Raw genomic sequence first — 14,369 nt, 5'->3', positions numbered from 1 at the left:
ACACATATCTGTTTCTGTACCTGAAACAGCAGACTAGAGGTACCTTTATTCCTTTCCTTAGTTCTTGACCCATCCTATCCTCAGATGTGACACTTGGTAGCATCCTTGTTATGTAACATGGCACATAACCATTTCTACATTTTAAATTATCATTTTGCACTCTTAAGTCCAGCAAAAACATGAATTTTAAAAATTCAAAATTGCTTTCAGTCACATTTTTTTTAATTTGGGGAAATAATGTCATAATATATTTAAGGTTTTGCAACCTCACAGCTGACACATGGATTAAAATGTGACAGCCTAAGTACACAGTTATTCATTTGACATCCTCAGATTGCAGTAAATTAATACAGGATCTAACCTGAGATGTCATATTTAAATTCTGCACTAAGTCAGATGGCGTTTAGGTCTGGAAGTAGCAGGTGTTAAAATTATAAATATTTGCATATGATGTGTAAGGTCTAAGCACAACACAGACAGGAATAATAATTTTCTTTTCGTGCTTAAGACTAATAAACTTAATTATTCTAAGAAAGTTCCTAAACATTTTCAATGATCACATCTGATCAGTGTCTTTCAGAAAAAGGATAATCTTACTTTTAAAAGTTTTAGGACACAATTCTGAGCCATAAGTAGCTATCTATGAAATAACTTTGGAAGATGGACCTCTTTTAATCTGCTCAAGGTTATGAAAACATTTCTATTTCTACTGAAAACAGTTTCAGCAAGTTTCAAGCCAGGCTCTGATAAAGTTCCTTTTATATCACTACTGAAATATGGATTTAATATGGTACACCTGCAGTCAAGTATTTGCATCACTCCTGTAATTGCTGTGGATGGTCACTAATACTTAAGGCTCTTTCTAAACTCACGAATTTTAATGATCCAGCTTACAGGCTGTAAATCAGGCTCTTCCTCAAGTGTCTAATCAAATCAAGACCTAAAAGAGTAGCCGGATCTGCGTTTCTTGAATTCCTTTAATATTATGGTAGTAACATGAAATTTATAATATCAAATATTATTTCGCCATTCTGTAACTCCTTGTATAGAAACCCTGAAGTGAGCCAGAGGAAAAAAAACTTAAACTTTAAAATGATCCATTATTGTCCATCATTATTCATTATTATTTTAGAAAATTAAGCAATAGAGGTGATAAGATCACATGTGTCTATCTAAAATCAGATACATGAAGTATTATTTTCAAATATGATTTCTAGCTTCCTGTGAAGCTGAGGTTCCTAAAGAAACTTAGCTAAAATTACTCTTTTTTTCAATTCCTCTGAAAAATCCTGGTGAAAAATGTCAACATTTTTACTTAAGTGACATCCCAAAGATCACCAGGATATGTAATGGCGTTGATAGTACAATCCAGAAGTTCCCAATTCTGTTTCTGCCATCAGCTCTCATCCACTTTGACAGGTACTGTATTCAGTTGTTCAATATTACTTTGTTCAGAATATGTTTCAACATTCATCAGAACATTTCTGGACTGAGTAATCAAAGTTGCTAATTTGTATGAATTTGGTTATGTTTCTTATTTTAAAATAGATATTCAGATATCTTGAGATTACATCCTTCCCTAACAAATTGCAAACTTCAGTGTGTGAACACAGCCAGCCTATTTCCTTTCAACATAGAAAATATAATGAGTATTATTAACATTGAATACTCACCATGCTGCACTACTTTTGAAAACTCTGAGAGCCTTATTGGTAACCTCATGTTCTATCATTAGAATCAATTACTGTTCAATTGACCACAGAAAATAAAAGTCTTGATATACCCTCATGCAGAAGATGAATAAAAGCCTCTCTCAACATAATATTTGTAATTTTAGTGTCTATTTCTATTAGGATTCCTGGAATGTGATGTGATCACAGGAAAAGAATGGACCATTGACTGCAAGGGCAACCTTTCCTGTATCATGATGCTCTTCGCAGATTCGTCATCAAGGGCAAATACTATCAAGTGAGATAGGTTCCTTTACAGCTGGAACAGGTTCACTGTGCCCTCATTTTTGAGCTGCTCACAAGCAATGGCATAAAAGTCACATTTGCTGGTTTTAAGTAGCTCCTAGTTACATGGATGAATTGTTGTTATTTTTTCACCTCATCCTTTGTACAGCACAGAACAAAAATAAAAAGCTCTTGGGAATGATTTTTTTTCTGTAATTTCCCATTATCATAAGTGAACATTAACAAATCTCTTGTCTGGGTTATTAAAAGAAAGTCGGGAGCTACATAACCATGGAAACACAACTTCCAGCCCCCTCAAGCACATGACTACTCCAAGCCATGACAGCCAAAGCCCTGGCAGCAGGAGCATATGATCCATTGGATCTGCTGACATTCTAGGCATTAAATTTTGCTTGAACTTATGCACAGTGGAGTTTTTTTGTTATTAGAGATGTTTTTTTAAGGGAAAATACAAAGACATAAAATGATAGAGAGGTTTTTCCATTAACTCAAATGAGCTTTCTGTGTGTTTACCATGGGCTATGCTGGCACCTGGGCACCTGACCTGACAGATATTTGGGTATTTGAACAAACATGCAGTGAGACACAGTTCTGGTTCTAAGGATCTTACACATCTTACAAATAAAATATTCAAAGTATGTGAACAGAAAAAAAGTCCTTTTCTGACCACATTTAAATACACCCTATAATGACATCACCGAAAAACCAAGTTGCTGTACTGAGTCAATGCCTAAGGATCCTAAGGATGCACAGAAAGTCTGCCCTGGTTTTGAACACTGAGTTTCTGTTTCCCATGTACCACTGTTGCCTCAGCAACAAAACTGTACAGTTTCCCTCAAAGAGATGTGGTGCGTCTTCTGCTCTGCCGATCAGGTGCTTTTCACAAGAACATATTTCACTACAAATTTAAAAACAGTCACTATCACACTCTTTTCACTCCTCCATAGGGAAGACTACAACCAAAGATCTTCACAAATGTCTTGGGAACATCTGTTATGTTCCCAAGCCAGGTGCTCAGGGTGGTGACAGCGAAGTGTTGAAGTGCTGTGTTATTGCAACACTTCTACTGTAGTTAAACCTGCCATTTCACCATTTTCCTTCCCTGAAAGTTCAGCTTCCACTAGGAAGTTCCTGACAGACCACCCTGTGAAAGGCTGTTTCCAGAGTGAGGGCATCTTCCATACCTAAAATTAGAGAGAGAAACTTGTTTGGGAATAGCTTCAAAGTTTTCTGCTCCTGTTGAAGCAATTCTTAATGTACTCAACATAGCAAAATCATCTTTGCATTCTAAGAGCTCCCTACTCCTAGCACATCCCAAATCTTGAAAGGGACTGCATCATACTGCTGAGAACACTCCCATGCTCCCTCCGAAGGCAGGACATCCAGAGGCAATCTCAGACCCAGCACAACCATACCTTGGCACTATCAGGAACCCCACTATTGTTTCTTTCTAAACACACCTTCAGCATTTTTACAAGCACAGATTTCACAGTATGCATATAACTTATCAAATAATCTTCAAAGACTCATGAAAAGTTTCTCCTTGGGGAAAGCAAAGAACTGCTTGTGATTCTGGATGATCATGTTGCCTACAGCAGTTTCACAAGGGTTTACTAGTGCAGTGGTGTGAGCATACACAAACCAGAGCAGAATATTGACACTGTTTTAAACAGAAACATCCCAGCAGTACCCAAGGCCTCCTGCAGGCTTTAGAGGAGGAGGGGATTATGAGGATTGGAGATTTCCTGAGCTCCATCTGCTTTCTGTGCTATGAGGAGTGAAATGCCAAGATCCAAATTGGTGGCTGCAGGTTTGTTTCATCACCAGGGTCCTGTAATGGGATGTCCTCTGTGAAATGTGACTAAAGCTTTGCTTCCTGGGATGTACATATACATATATACATATAGACATACATGCTTGCTGGTCACACCCCTTCCAAGCAGAACCCCACCTGCCCGCAGAAGTTCCTAACATAAGATCATCTCAACAAAAAGGTAAATATTTGGCTCTGGGGGCAGCCCATGATGCCTAAAATATCTGCTTGAAATTTCTGTGCTCTCACAGTGCTGCTGAAAACCTGCAGAGGGGAAGTCATTTGGCCTACAGTCAAGTGTCCATGCAGGGTAGAAGAAATCACTAGGAAATATCAAGGTTGTTCATTCACTTGTCATCCAAATTAACCAGCCTTCTTTTGAGGATGAGAACAAAATGGGCTAGGGCTGCTGTGCTGTGTAGATATTATTTTAGTTCAGAAATTAAAGCAGAGACTCAAGAAGTGAAAATCCTGAAAACACAACACTGAATATTATTCCAGGCAGTCTCATGCGTCAGCATGCTTTGTTGCCTCCTGTTAAAGGCAAACCACTGTAAGCTGAGAAAGCAGGACCTAAAGGTCTAGAAGGAGACCAGGCAACTGGATACCTGCTCTTCCTGTTTGATTGCATTTTCTGAAGCTACAAAGTCTGTTTATATAACTGAATCTGAATTGAGCCCACTAAGTATGAAAGTCTTGTATCCTAAATGACAAGTCTGGCAGACCTAATGCAGTGTGAGCTGCTCAGCTCCCAGGTAACTGTGATCTGCCACTGCTGCAGGCAGACCTGCTCTGCTGTCAGTGCTAGCTCCCATGTCAGCCAGCTGGAGAAACTCCTTGGACACATCACACTGCCAGCTGGAGTGCAAGAACACTTTCCCCTCATAAAGTTACAATGTCAGATTTAAACAAATAGACTTGTAGCATTGTTAAGAATGCTGTCCAAAATGAGCAGATGTAATTACATCCACCTGCAAGAGCACTGTGCCAGCCCAGCTCAGAGAGGCTTCTGCTCAAGACCATCACTGAGCCAGGTGAGTATTAGGAGAGGGAGAAGAGCAGCACAGGTGTTCTACATCAGGCACTGAAACACTGCTTCAGATGTGCAAGGGCAATTTCATCAAGAGCCACCACGTGTGGTAACCATAACTATGTGGGTTTTTTAACCCCATCAGCTGCCTGATGCCATTTTAGTCATCACTTACTGCTCTGCTTCATCCTAAAATGTCTGCTGGGCCCTCACATGCTACAGCTGTTAAACTATTAACTGATGAAGAAAATTTGCCCTCCCTAATCTCCAAAGCAGCTACCTTTCTTTTCTTTATTATGCTGCATAAGCCTTTTACTTGACTATTAAAAAAAAGCCATCTAAATACCTGTTCTTTAATTAACTTAATCCCAGCAGTCACAGAAAGCTGTGAGAGTTATTACAAGAATACTGTCTTTTTGCACAACAGAAATGAAAAATAAACTATCCAGTATTGTAAGTTCAAGGTTCAGTGAAGCATAGGCACAAAACCCAAGTTTTTTGGACAACTCCTCGTCACGGTTTTTTGGACAACTCTTCATCATTAAATTATTTAGCACAAATTGAAAAGATAACAGGAGAGCATCACTACTGCCCATTGTAATGTTGGCAGTTTCTCCAGGAATTGTGCCAGACATGGATGCCCTTATGATAACGAAGCACCCTTAGGGAAGATGTGGGAGTTCATCTCACTCCTATTATTCCATGCAACTGAACAGCTATAGTTAGGCATCCAGAGAGATTGAGGCTGAACAGAATTATGCTATGATTATAAGCACTTATGGGGCAATAGTCTTGGAGAATAGGTAGGTTAGATTGGTTTTGAGTTTTTGAGATTCTTAATATATATTTAGGCAAGATTTGAGTGATCAAATGTCTTTAAAACTGAGGCTTAATGGAGAAAAACACATTATAAAGACTATTTCCTTTATACTCTAAGCCTTCTTATCTGGATGGAAATACAAAAAAAAGAAAAACAAATAAACCAAAACAAACCCATAGAATTTAAAACAAAGATCTGAAGGGAAACTTGTCTCTCTCATGCTCCTTTATCTCCACAGATGTGTTAGATACCTTTTCATTTGTGAAATTTAATTACCTTTGTATTTTGGCTTGAACCTTGAAATACCCTATTTTATTTTTTAGACCTTACATTTACATCACTTCAGCATTTACCACATCATTAGGGCTCCAATGCTGTCAGAGCTTGACTTGGCCAGTATTGTCATAGGTTTGGCATCAACATAGTTTGAATTCAGAAATGTTATATAATCTCAAAAGTAAATTATTTAAATACATTCATATTCATATACTTAAATAATTACTCATATGCATGATGTAGTCCATCACACTAATGAATAAAATATCAGAAGACATCTTGGAACACTAATTGATTTCTATTTATAAAGACATTTATGTGCCTTAATATATATACATTTATATATACATATATAGATAGATATAGATATAAAACAAAATCTTTGTTTTTCTTGAATCAGCCTCTTGCCACCTGTTTAACCATTTGTACCTTCATCCTGAGTACTATTTAATCATGAAGCTGATGCAAAAGTCATGTCAGGATTGATATTTATTCTACTGTGTAGGAGGTACTAACGTATGATAATATACCAGGTATCTGACCAGCAGAATGGAGTGATTCTAGCCCCAGAAAAGTTCTTTCTTCTTCATTTTTATTTTTCATTTTTATATTGTAGGACTACACAAGAAGTTAAGAGCGTTAAGCCACAAGACCTATGAGTGCCCAAATGAAAACAGAAGCACTTGTTGCCATCCTTCTCTGCTTCTGTGTAAGACAAATGACGTTCTTGTTGCTCCTAAAGAGATCAGTCTGTCACTGCTGCACAGAGTGGCTCTTCAAAGAGCCAGGCAGACATTACTGGGTTCTTGCAGGACACAGTAATGTACCCAAACCTCAGCAATCTCACAAGGGACAGGCCTGTCTTTACAGCATGTTAAGAAAAAAATCTAACTGAAAGACATTTCTAAGAAGCAGAACTTAAAATGAAATCCTATTGACAAGCCACAAATTGGGAAGTAAAAAATACATGCTTTTGTTCAAGTCATTAGTCATTGAGAGAGGCCAGAAGGATTGCTGGCTCAAAACATTTCAGGTGCATGTGTGGGGAAAGGGGCAAGTCGAGTCTCCCCCTGCATGGCAGTGCTGTGTTTAATACATCCCACCTGTATCCCACCTGTGCACACCCCTGGCACACTGGAAGCAATGGTCCACACCCCACCTCTGGCATCCCTAACCCAGCTCCTGAGTGGCCACCAAACCACAAGTCCCACCTGGGAGGAGGGCCTAGGAAAGCCAAATTGGACTTAAGCAAGAACACAACACAGCTCTATGTTTTGACCCTACTTTCTTGTGGCTCTTTTGTCGCTTAGAGCACCACTGGAAGCAGGTCTGGTAGTTATATTTGTTATTTTCTGTATCTCCCTCTAATTTCTTCCTCTCAGAGTCTGAGTAACTTAATGGTGGATGGGTTGGAGTTTGCTAAGTTGGGCGGTGGGGGTTTCCCTTTGTTAAGGTAATGCTTTGTGAAATGCTTCATGTTGATTGAATGTTGCTTGAAACTTTTGCCAAAGTTACCTGATTTTCTAAAGCTTGCAAGTGAAGTTTTTTGTTGTTCTGGCTTCTTGAGAATATCTTGTTGGTGTTTCCTCTTGTGTCCAACTCAATATACATAAAAAGCCTGAAAGGCCCTTTAAGGGACTTGGTGAGGAATTCTGGGGTCTTACAATTGTGAAGGTATCTCTGTCACTCCCATGAAGCACGTCAGTGTCGAGGAGGAGGAACAAAATGCAATAGTGGGTTTTTGGAAGAAAATTACATGCTGGGTATGAAGAATTATCTCTGTACCACAGCCCAGTGCCCCTCCACTGCTGAAGGCAGCTGGATGTGTGAGTAGCAGAGACCTCACATAAATCCAGCACAGCTGCAGTGGGCTTCACCACTGGTGGGAAGAGAGAGCTGTCAGCTCAGATCCTGCTCCTTTCCCTGTGGCTGGAACCATGGCATCAAGCTACACCAGCAGGAGAAGTGGATGCTGTCACTATCAGATGCTTTACTGTGTCACCTGCAGATGGGGATCAGTGCCCTTAGTGAGCTTGGTGCATGAGGACCACACAAAGATAAAAAACCAAAAGTTTCAGAATTTGATTATGCTGAACAGATTTCCAGGCAGGCAGACAAAGAAATGCTTGTACTTGAAATACTGGCTATGTTCTCATTTAATTACCATGTAATCATTTTTAATGAGAATTAGAAAGTTGGTTTATTCTTAGTCACTGAAAAAAATTTCTGGTACTACTGTTCTAAACAAAGAGAAGAAATGAAAGAACCAAACACATACCAACAACTGATGTCTGTGTTTTTTGCATTTTCCATTCAAACACAACTCATGTTGCTATATAAAAAAAATTTATCACCACAAGATAATTTTTGTCATCACTATATCTGTTTTTTAATTTGATAATTTTCATAGCATCTAGTAACAAATGCACAATTATCAGCCTCCAAAGGTTTTTTACAGTATGTACTGCCAATAACAATTAAGTTGATAGTGCCTTCTGAATAAGTGACTATCCAGATCCGTTGACCCAAGAGTTAAATATTAACTGAGAAGATTCAAAGGTCAATATTCTCCTAGAACACCAATAAATCCTAATGTCCTTCACAATAAAAATGATGCGCCTAATACCGTATATACTGAAATTTCTTGCCTGGATGCCCTAATGTCTCTACTAACCAAATAAAGGGTGTTTAAGAAAGGGAGATATCTTTGTTATAGGTGTGAATAAAGAGCAAAAGGTGCAGTAATCCAGGCCAGGATCCATATTCCATTGTATTGTTTAAAATAAGAAGTCCATTGCTCTCAAATATACCAAAAAAGTTTCCATCTGTAATCAGTCTCCTAGGTGGAATACATATTCGCAAATTTGTTTAATGTATGGCATAAAAAATAATTGCTGCACTTATAAGAGGTCCAGTAAAAGATTTTATTATACATTGAGTCTGACTCTTACTTAAGGTCAGAATTAAAAGGCAAAAAAAATCTTGTTTTAAATCAAAGCTTGCTTTAAGCCTTAAAGCAGTTGCTTGCTTAGTTACTGTTATGAGATCAAAGAGATCAGCCCAATTGCACAGTGAGAAGCAAAGTGATTAACATATCTTTATTTGATTGATTAAGCATGGTAAATAGATACTTCCACAGATAAACTGTGTTACCATGTTGAGCATCAGGCTCTAAGAGAGTAGCAAAATGATCCTACTCATAATTCGTGCTTTAGGAGCAAATGACCTGTGGAAAATCCTGACCTGATTGATTTCATCTCATAAACTGAAAGCTGTGTTTTGCATATGGATGCAAGGATGGAAAATGTAAGAATGGAAGGATAAATAGTGTAAGTAAACATGTCACGGGAAATCCCAATCCAAGAAGAAGAAGAAGATTACATTCAAAAGTTTGTATGTACATACCTTAACTAGTAATTTTATGAGTATTATTATAGGTCTAACAAGACTCACTGCAAATTTTTTTCACCCATATAAAGTTTTTCAACACAGGGTAAGATTCACCCTTACACACACAAGCTTTCTCAGGCTCTGGGAATTCTGGGGGGAGGATATTTTGTTTTTCCATGTGTGTTCATTAATCCATTATTTCTCGTACAATTTCCCTGGAATATGGGCTATGAACTAAATTCAGATAAACAGATTTTTTTTTACCATAGTGGCATTCATAACCTACATGTCAAAGTGCATGATCCAATAGCAGTTAAGGGAATTTTCAAATATTTACTTGTATTGCTGTATTTTCTCACGTGTATGTGCAATGTTAAGAATACGTCTCATTATTTATTTTTACATTGCTTGACACCAATTTTGGGGGGGAAAGAATGTGAAATTTTTCTTATTTGCTCACTCTAGCTACTGATATTTAAATGCAAATTATCTCCTGTTAGCTGGATTGTTATTCTTATCTCCCTGAACCTTGTCTTTCTTGTATTGCACATTTGTTCTGCTTTACTATCTGTGAAATGTCTTTTTTTAATTCCTAGAGGCAAATTCCCTCAAGCCTGTTCTAAGATGTACAGTAGTAAACATTCTCTTCTCTCAACTGGTACAGCCATTCATCTACATTTCAAGTCTCACTCTGCTGGAAACTGGAAAATAATCAGAAGATTGTTTATATGTTACTGTTGTTCTAAAGTTCAAACCATTATAATAATAAAGTCCTGTCCAGTATTCATACACACAAAATGTCAAACAGAAAATATGGACATATCAGGTATTCAGGAGACTGAATCTCAAACAATATTGTACTAGGGGAAGGGAACAAAAGCAATTTTGAAGTTCAATATTTCAGAAAATGTTGGAGAAAAACAGCAGGCAAAGGTGTCTTAGTTGCATATCTTTTTTTTTCTTGTGCTAAAATCCAAAATCATAAGACTGAGCAGAGAGACAATGCCATGAAAACAGTTTGGTTCACTTTTAGACTTAGGAATGTGCTGCCATAACTGAATTTCAATTTCTAGTGAGAAAATTTTATTGGAAACTGACGTTTCTGAACACTTGCAAGATGGAAAATATACTAGCAATAACATGCATAAGGGCATGAGTTTGATGATGGATTCTTATGAGTTTTCCCAGTATAAAATGTTTAGGAAAACTGTAGTGAAAACTTAAAGGGATGATTGTTCTTATTACAAACAACAGAGCTTTAGGAAATAAATACTGGCCTTAACTATTTGCTGCTGATTTTATTCTTTAATTGAATTTAGTACTCATGGAAAATGCTAAATCAGGAAAGTTTTTCTACATTGAAAAAAATGAAAACAGCCATAAAACAGCTTTCCATGCCTAGCCCCACAAATGCCTTTCTGCATTAACAGGCCTTCCTGACTGGGTTTTCCTGTGATGTGGCTTTCCATAAGATGGCCCGGCTCGAGTGCGATTGCTGCTCCAATTGTGATCTCCAGAGGTCCCTTCGAAGTTCAGCCTTTCTGGGGCTCTGTGAAAGGGGACTAAATGTGTTGGTGACTTTCTGAGAAGGGTACCTGTCTACTGTGGTCTTCTCAGAGCCTGTTAGGGTTTGTTCTTGTGGATCACAAAACTGCCAAGAGATTTTAACAAACTTCCCTCCCTTACGACCTGTCAGGTTCAGACCTCAGTGCCATTGAAGCACATGAGTAACTTCAATATATAAGCAGTGCCACTAAATCAAGCCTGCAAGGTTTTTACTGATTTCCTTAATGGGCTATTGATATGCTTAAAATTATGCATTTGTGTTTTTACACAGGCCTCAGTTTTGTTCTGAGTTTCCAACACAGGCACTGGCTGTTCGGGGGGGTCAAGTACTAGGGTTGAGTGCCCCTCATTTCTTCCAATTATATCTGTAGGTTGTTTTCTTTCTCTTTATATTCATCACTGCTTAAACTTCAGTACCTTTCTATGCAGATACTCCTCTCAGTGTAATGCTGTTTAAGTCCCCCCCAGAGAGTTTCATTCTTCACTGCTATTCCTGGCTTATTGCACATAGAGCCTTGCAGCCAAGCAGAGCGCCGACCCCTGGACAGGGTTGGGTTTTTATATGATCATTTTGTATGGGGTTATTCTTTGTAAGGTCAATATTTCTGCCAATGGCCAGGGTAAATCCTTAAATGTTATTTAAATTCCTTCCATCAGCTTCTTTCTCCTATAAGTTCAGGGATAAACTTTTCAGCCTGGTTCTCCTAGCAAATGCATTGTTTTATTTAAATGGGAAAAAGGAAATTTGAGAGTATATTACCACTTCATCTTCGTGTATGGATTAATAGCTTAGTAGTAGGATTAGCTAGAGAACTAAGGATGGTGCCACCTGTGACACACTGGAAGTTTCTTTGCAGTCTAGAAATGTTTCTATAAACCTGGTCCTCTGGGGCCAGGTTCTTCTCCAGCCTTTGCTGTTTTAAAACAAGATTATCTTCCCTGACTCCTGTAAGATTGCAATTGACTTGCAAATAAAGTAATTCAGAGAAAATAGTCCTTGACTTCAGTCACACTGAAAGAATTACCAGTTATTTTCTTTTTCACAGTATAAACTTATAATTTAGACCTTGGTTTTGCTTTCAGTTAAACACATGTGTTTTGAAAAAAATAAATACTAAAAATCTCAAAATCTAATATTTTCCATTTGTTGCCCAATTGCTAATTTTTTTTAATGTAATGAAGAGCTGAATAGTAGACAATTATTTCATTATGTCTCTGAAGAAAAGTAGCTTATGAAGTATGCTGGAGCATTCTTCGGCTAGGGAACTAGACCTTGACAGGGCTTGGATACAACCAGAATCTGACAATCAAAAGACAGTATTTCATAAATTTTCTACATTTTCCCCCCAGAAAACTACTTTAAAAGGAAGTTATAATCTTTCCTGATTGGATTACCTCAAATCCAACTTCATTAATTTTTTTTAATCATGTTGAGCAGGGCAAAAGTCAGAATCTTAATATTTCCACTGCAGGTTTTGTAGTAGTGCCAGTCTATTTTCTCAGGAATTTGTTCAGATGTTGTAGGAACTGGCAACAGTATAAAGCATATCACTGTGCAGGTCAGAGTGCTTATCAGCCATATTCAGGGTTTAGATGACCTTTTCTCAGTGCCAATGATGGTGAATTTAATCTTATTAGAAATTTCAGCTGCAGTGGTAATGGGTCACTGGTGAATTGTATGGAGAGTTTGTTCAAGAGACATGTTTCCTGTCTGTTTTCATTGTATTTAATATCGATGGGTGGGCAGTGATTGTGTTCAGATCACATTTAAACTGAATGAGTTGAAGAGGAGGCTTCAAAGTCTAGACCTGAGTTATGCAGGTTGGGTTTCAATGATCACATTCTCCAGGCTTACCTTGTAAGGTCTCTGCCACCCAAAATCAGTAAAATTTTACTCTTATGATGTTCTTCCCATGTCTAAAGCAGAAAGAGAAGAATCAGGGTTTAGGTTTGGACATGTCCTAAGTGTGACTCCCTAGGAATAGATGGAAATTTTAATATATGCATTTAATATTTTGGGGAATTAAAATATCACTTTTTATTTTTCAATCATTAAATCCTAAAAATTTGGTCTCCGTTTCCAGTTTCTTCTTGGGCCACATCAATGTATTTTCGGAGCCCATTCTCTTTCAAGCACGTAACATTTACTTGTTTTCTTCAGTAATCTAAAATATGGATTAGATTTCAATTCATATGTTAATATTGTGCCAGTTTCTTTGAAGATTGACTCTAATCTTTCATCCATTTTTGTCCTTATGTGAGCTTACCGTGAGAAAAGAAATGCCTGGCTAGTCAAGTGCATATTAAAATACAACACTAATAAAGATGAACTATTGAACTGAAATATGCAACTTTCAGATGTCATCTTCTTTTCATTTTTCTTCTCTGCAGCACCCTTTCTTGGTCCCACACCACTAATTTAGCTGATAGGCTCAAGACTCTTGGGGTTCACTGATCGTGTTTTGCAAAGGAACCATTTCTAAGAACACAATTAAATGAACCAGTTGAGTCTAAATGCAATGAAGAGTAGTGTCTTCCTTCTGAAAACTGACTTAAGAGTAGAATTTTATGTAGAGAGAAAAAATACAGCATTTTACTATAAAAAAAAGTTTTTATAGTATTTTAGTGCATGAAAACCATACTGGTATTAAGTCTTTTTTAATGGAAATAATGCTTTGTGAGACCTCTAAAGGGGAGGATGACTTAAGTGAATATTTTGCAACCTCTATTGTCTCTGTGAATGAAAAGATGAAGTCTAGTGGCAGCCTAAATAAATATACCTCGAGAGGTTATTGGGATCAATACAAAGCTACCAGTACTCCTATCATTATGTCAGAGGGATCCTTTAGCAGCAGAGAGCACATTTTATGATCACTGCGCTTTACAGCAACACAAGTACAAGGAAGAGTCATCACATTTCTACTTTGTTATGCTTTCAACTTCAACTAGAAGGCCAGACACTTTTACTGAATCTTAACAAATTCATGTCAAGAATATTCACAAGCCAGCTATTTCAAAATAAAGACCTTATTGCTCGAAGGCCTCATTGCTTGAATGCCTCGCTCATTTTACTTCAGGTTAACTGCTTCACAGAATCTTGGTTATTCTTTCTTGATATTCATAAAATGCTGCACTGTAACCTTGAAATTAAATGGTCAGGTGAAAGAAAAGCCATCCATTTGTTATAAAACTATAATTTTTAAAGTCCAAAATAAAAGAAAAATAATTCATTGGGGCAAATCAAGGTTTACTTGCTTTTGATATCTTCCGTTTTTTCTTCTGGCCCTTTTCCAAAAGGGAGTAGAACACAGCAAGAAATAAAGAATGCTAAATGTTGAAGTAGTAATTGTATTAAGCTTTGTCAGTCAGAGCTCATTTTTTCTTAAGTTTCCATAATGCCATTCATCTGAATTAATCAACTCACGGAGTGTGGTTTGTGTTTTAAAAAGAGCTCCCCCCCTCAAGGTACAGCTCAGAAGCTGGCAATTGAAAACAGAT

Source organism: Geospiza fortis, unplaced genomic scaffold (assembly GCF_000277835.1).
Source record: "Geospiza fortis unplaced genomic scaffold, GeoFor_1.0 scaffold424, whole genome shotgun sequence".
NCBI classification, from domain to species: Eukaryota; Metazoa; Chordata; class Aves; order Passeriformes; family Thraupidae; genus Geospiza; species Geospiza fortis.
Note: the sequence above shows the minus strand (reverse complement) of the source record.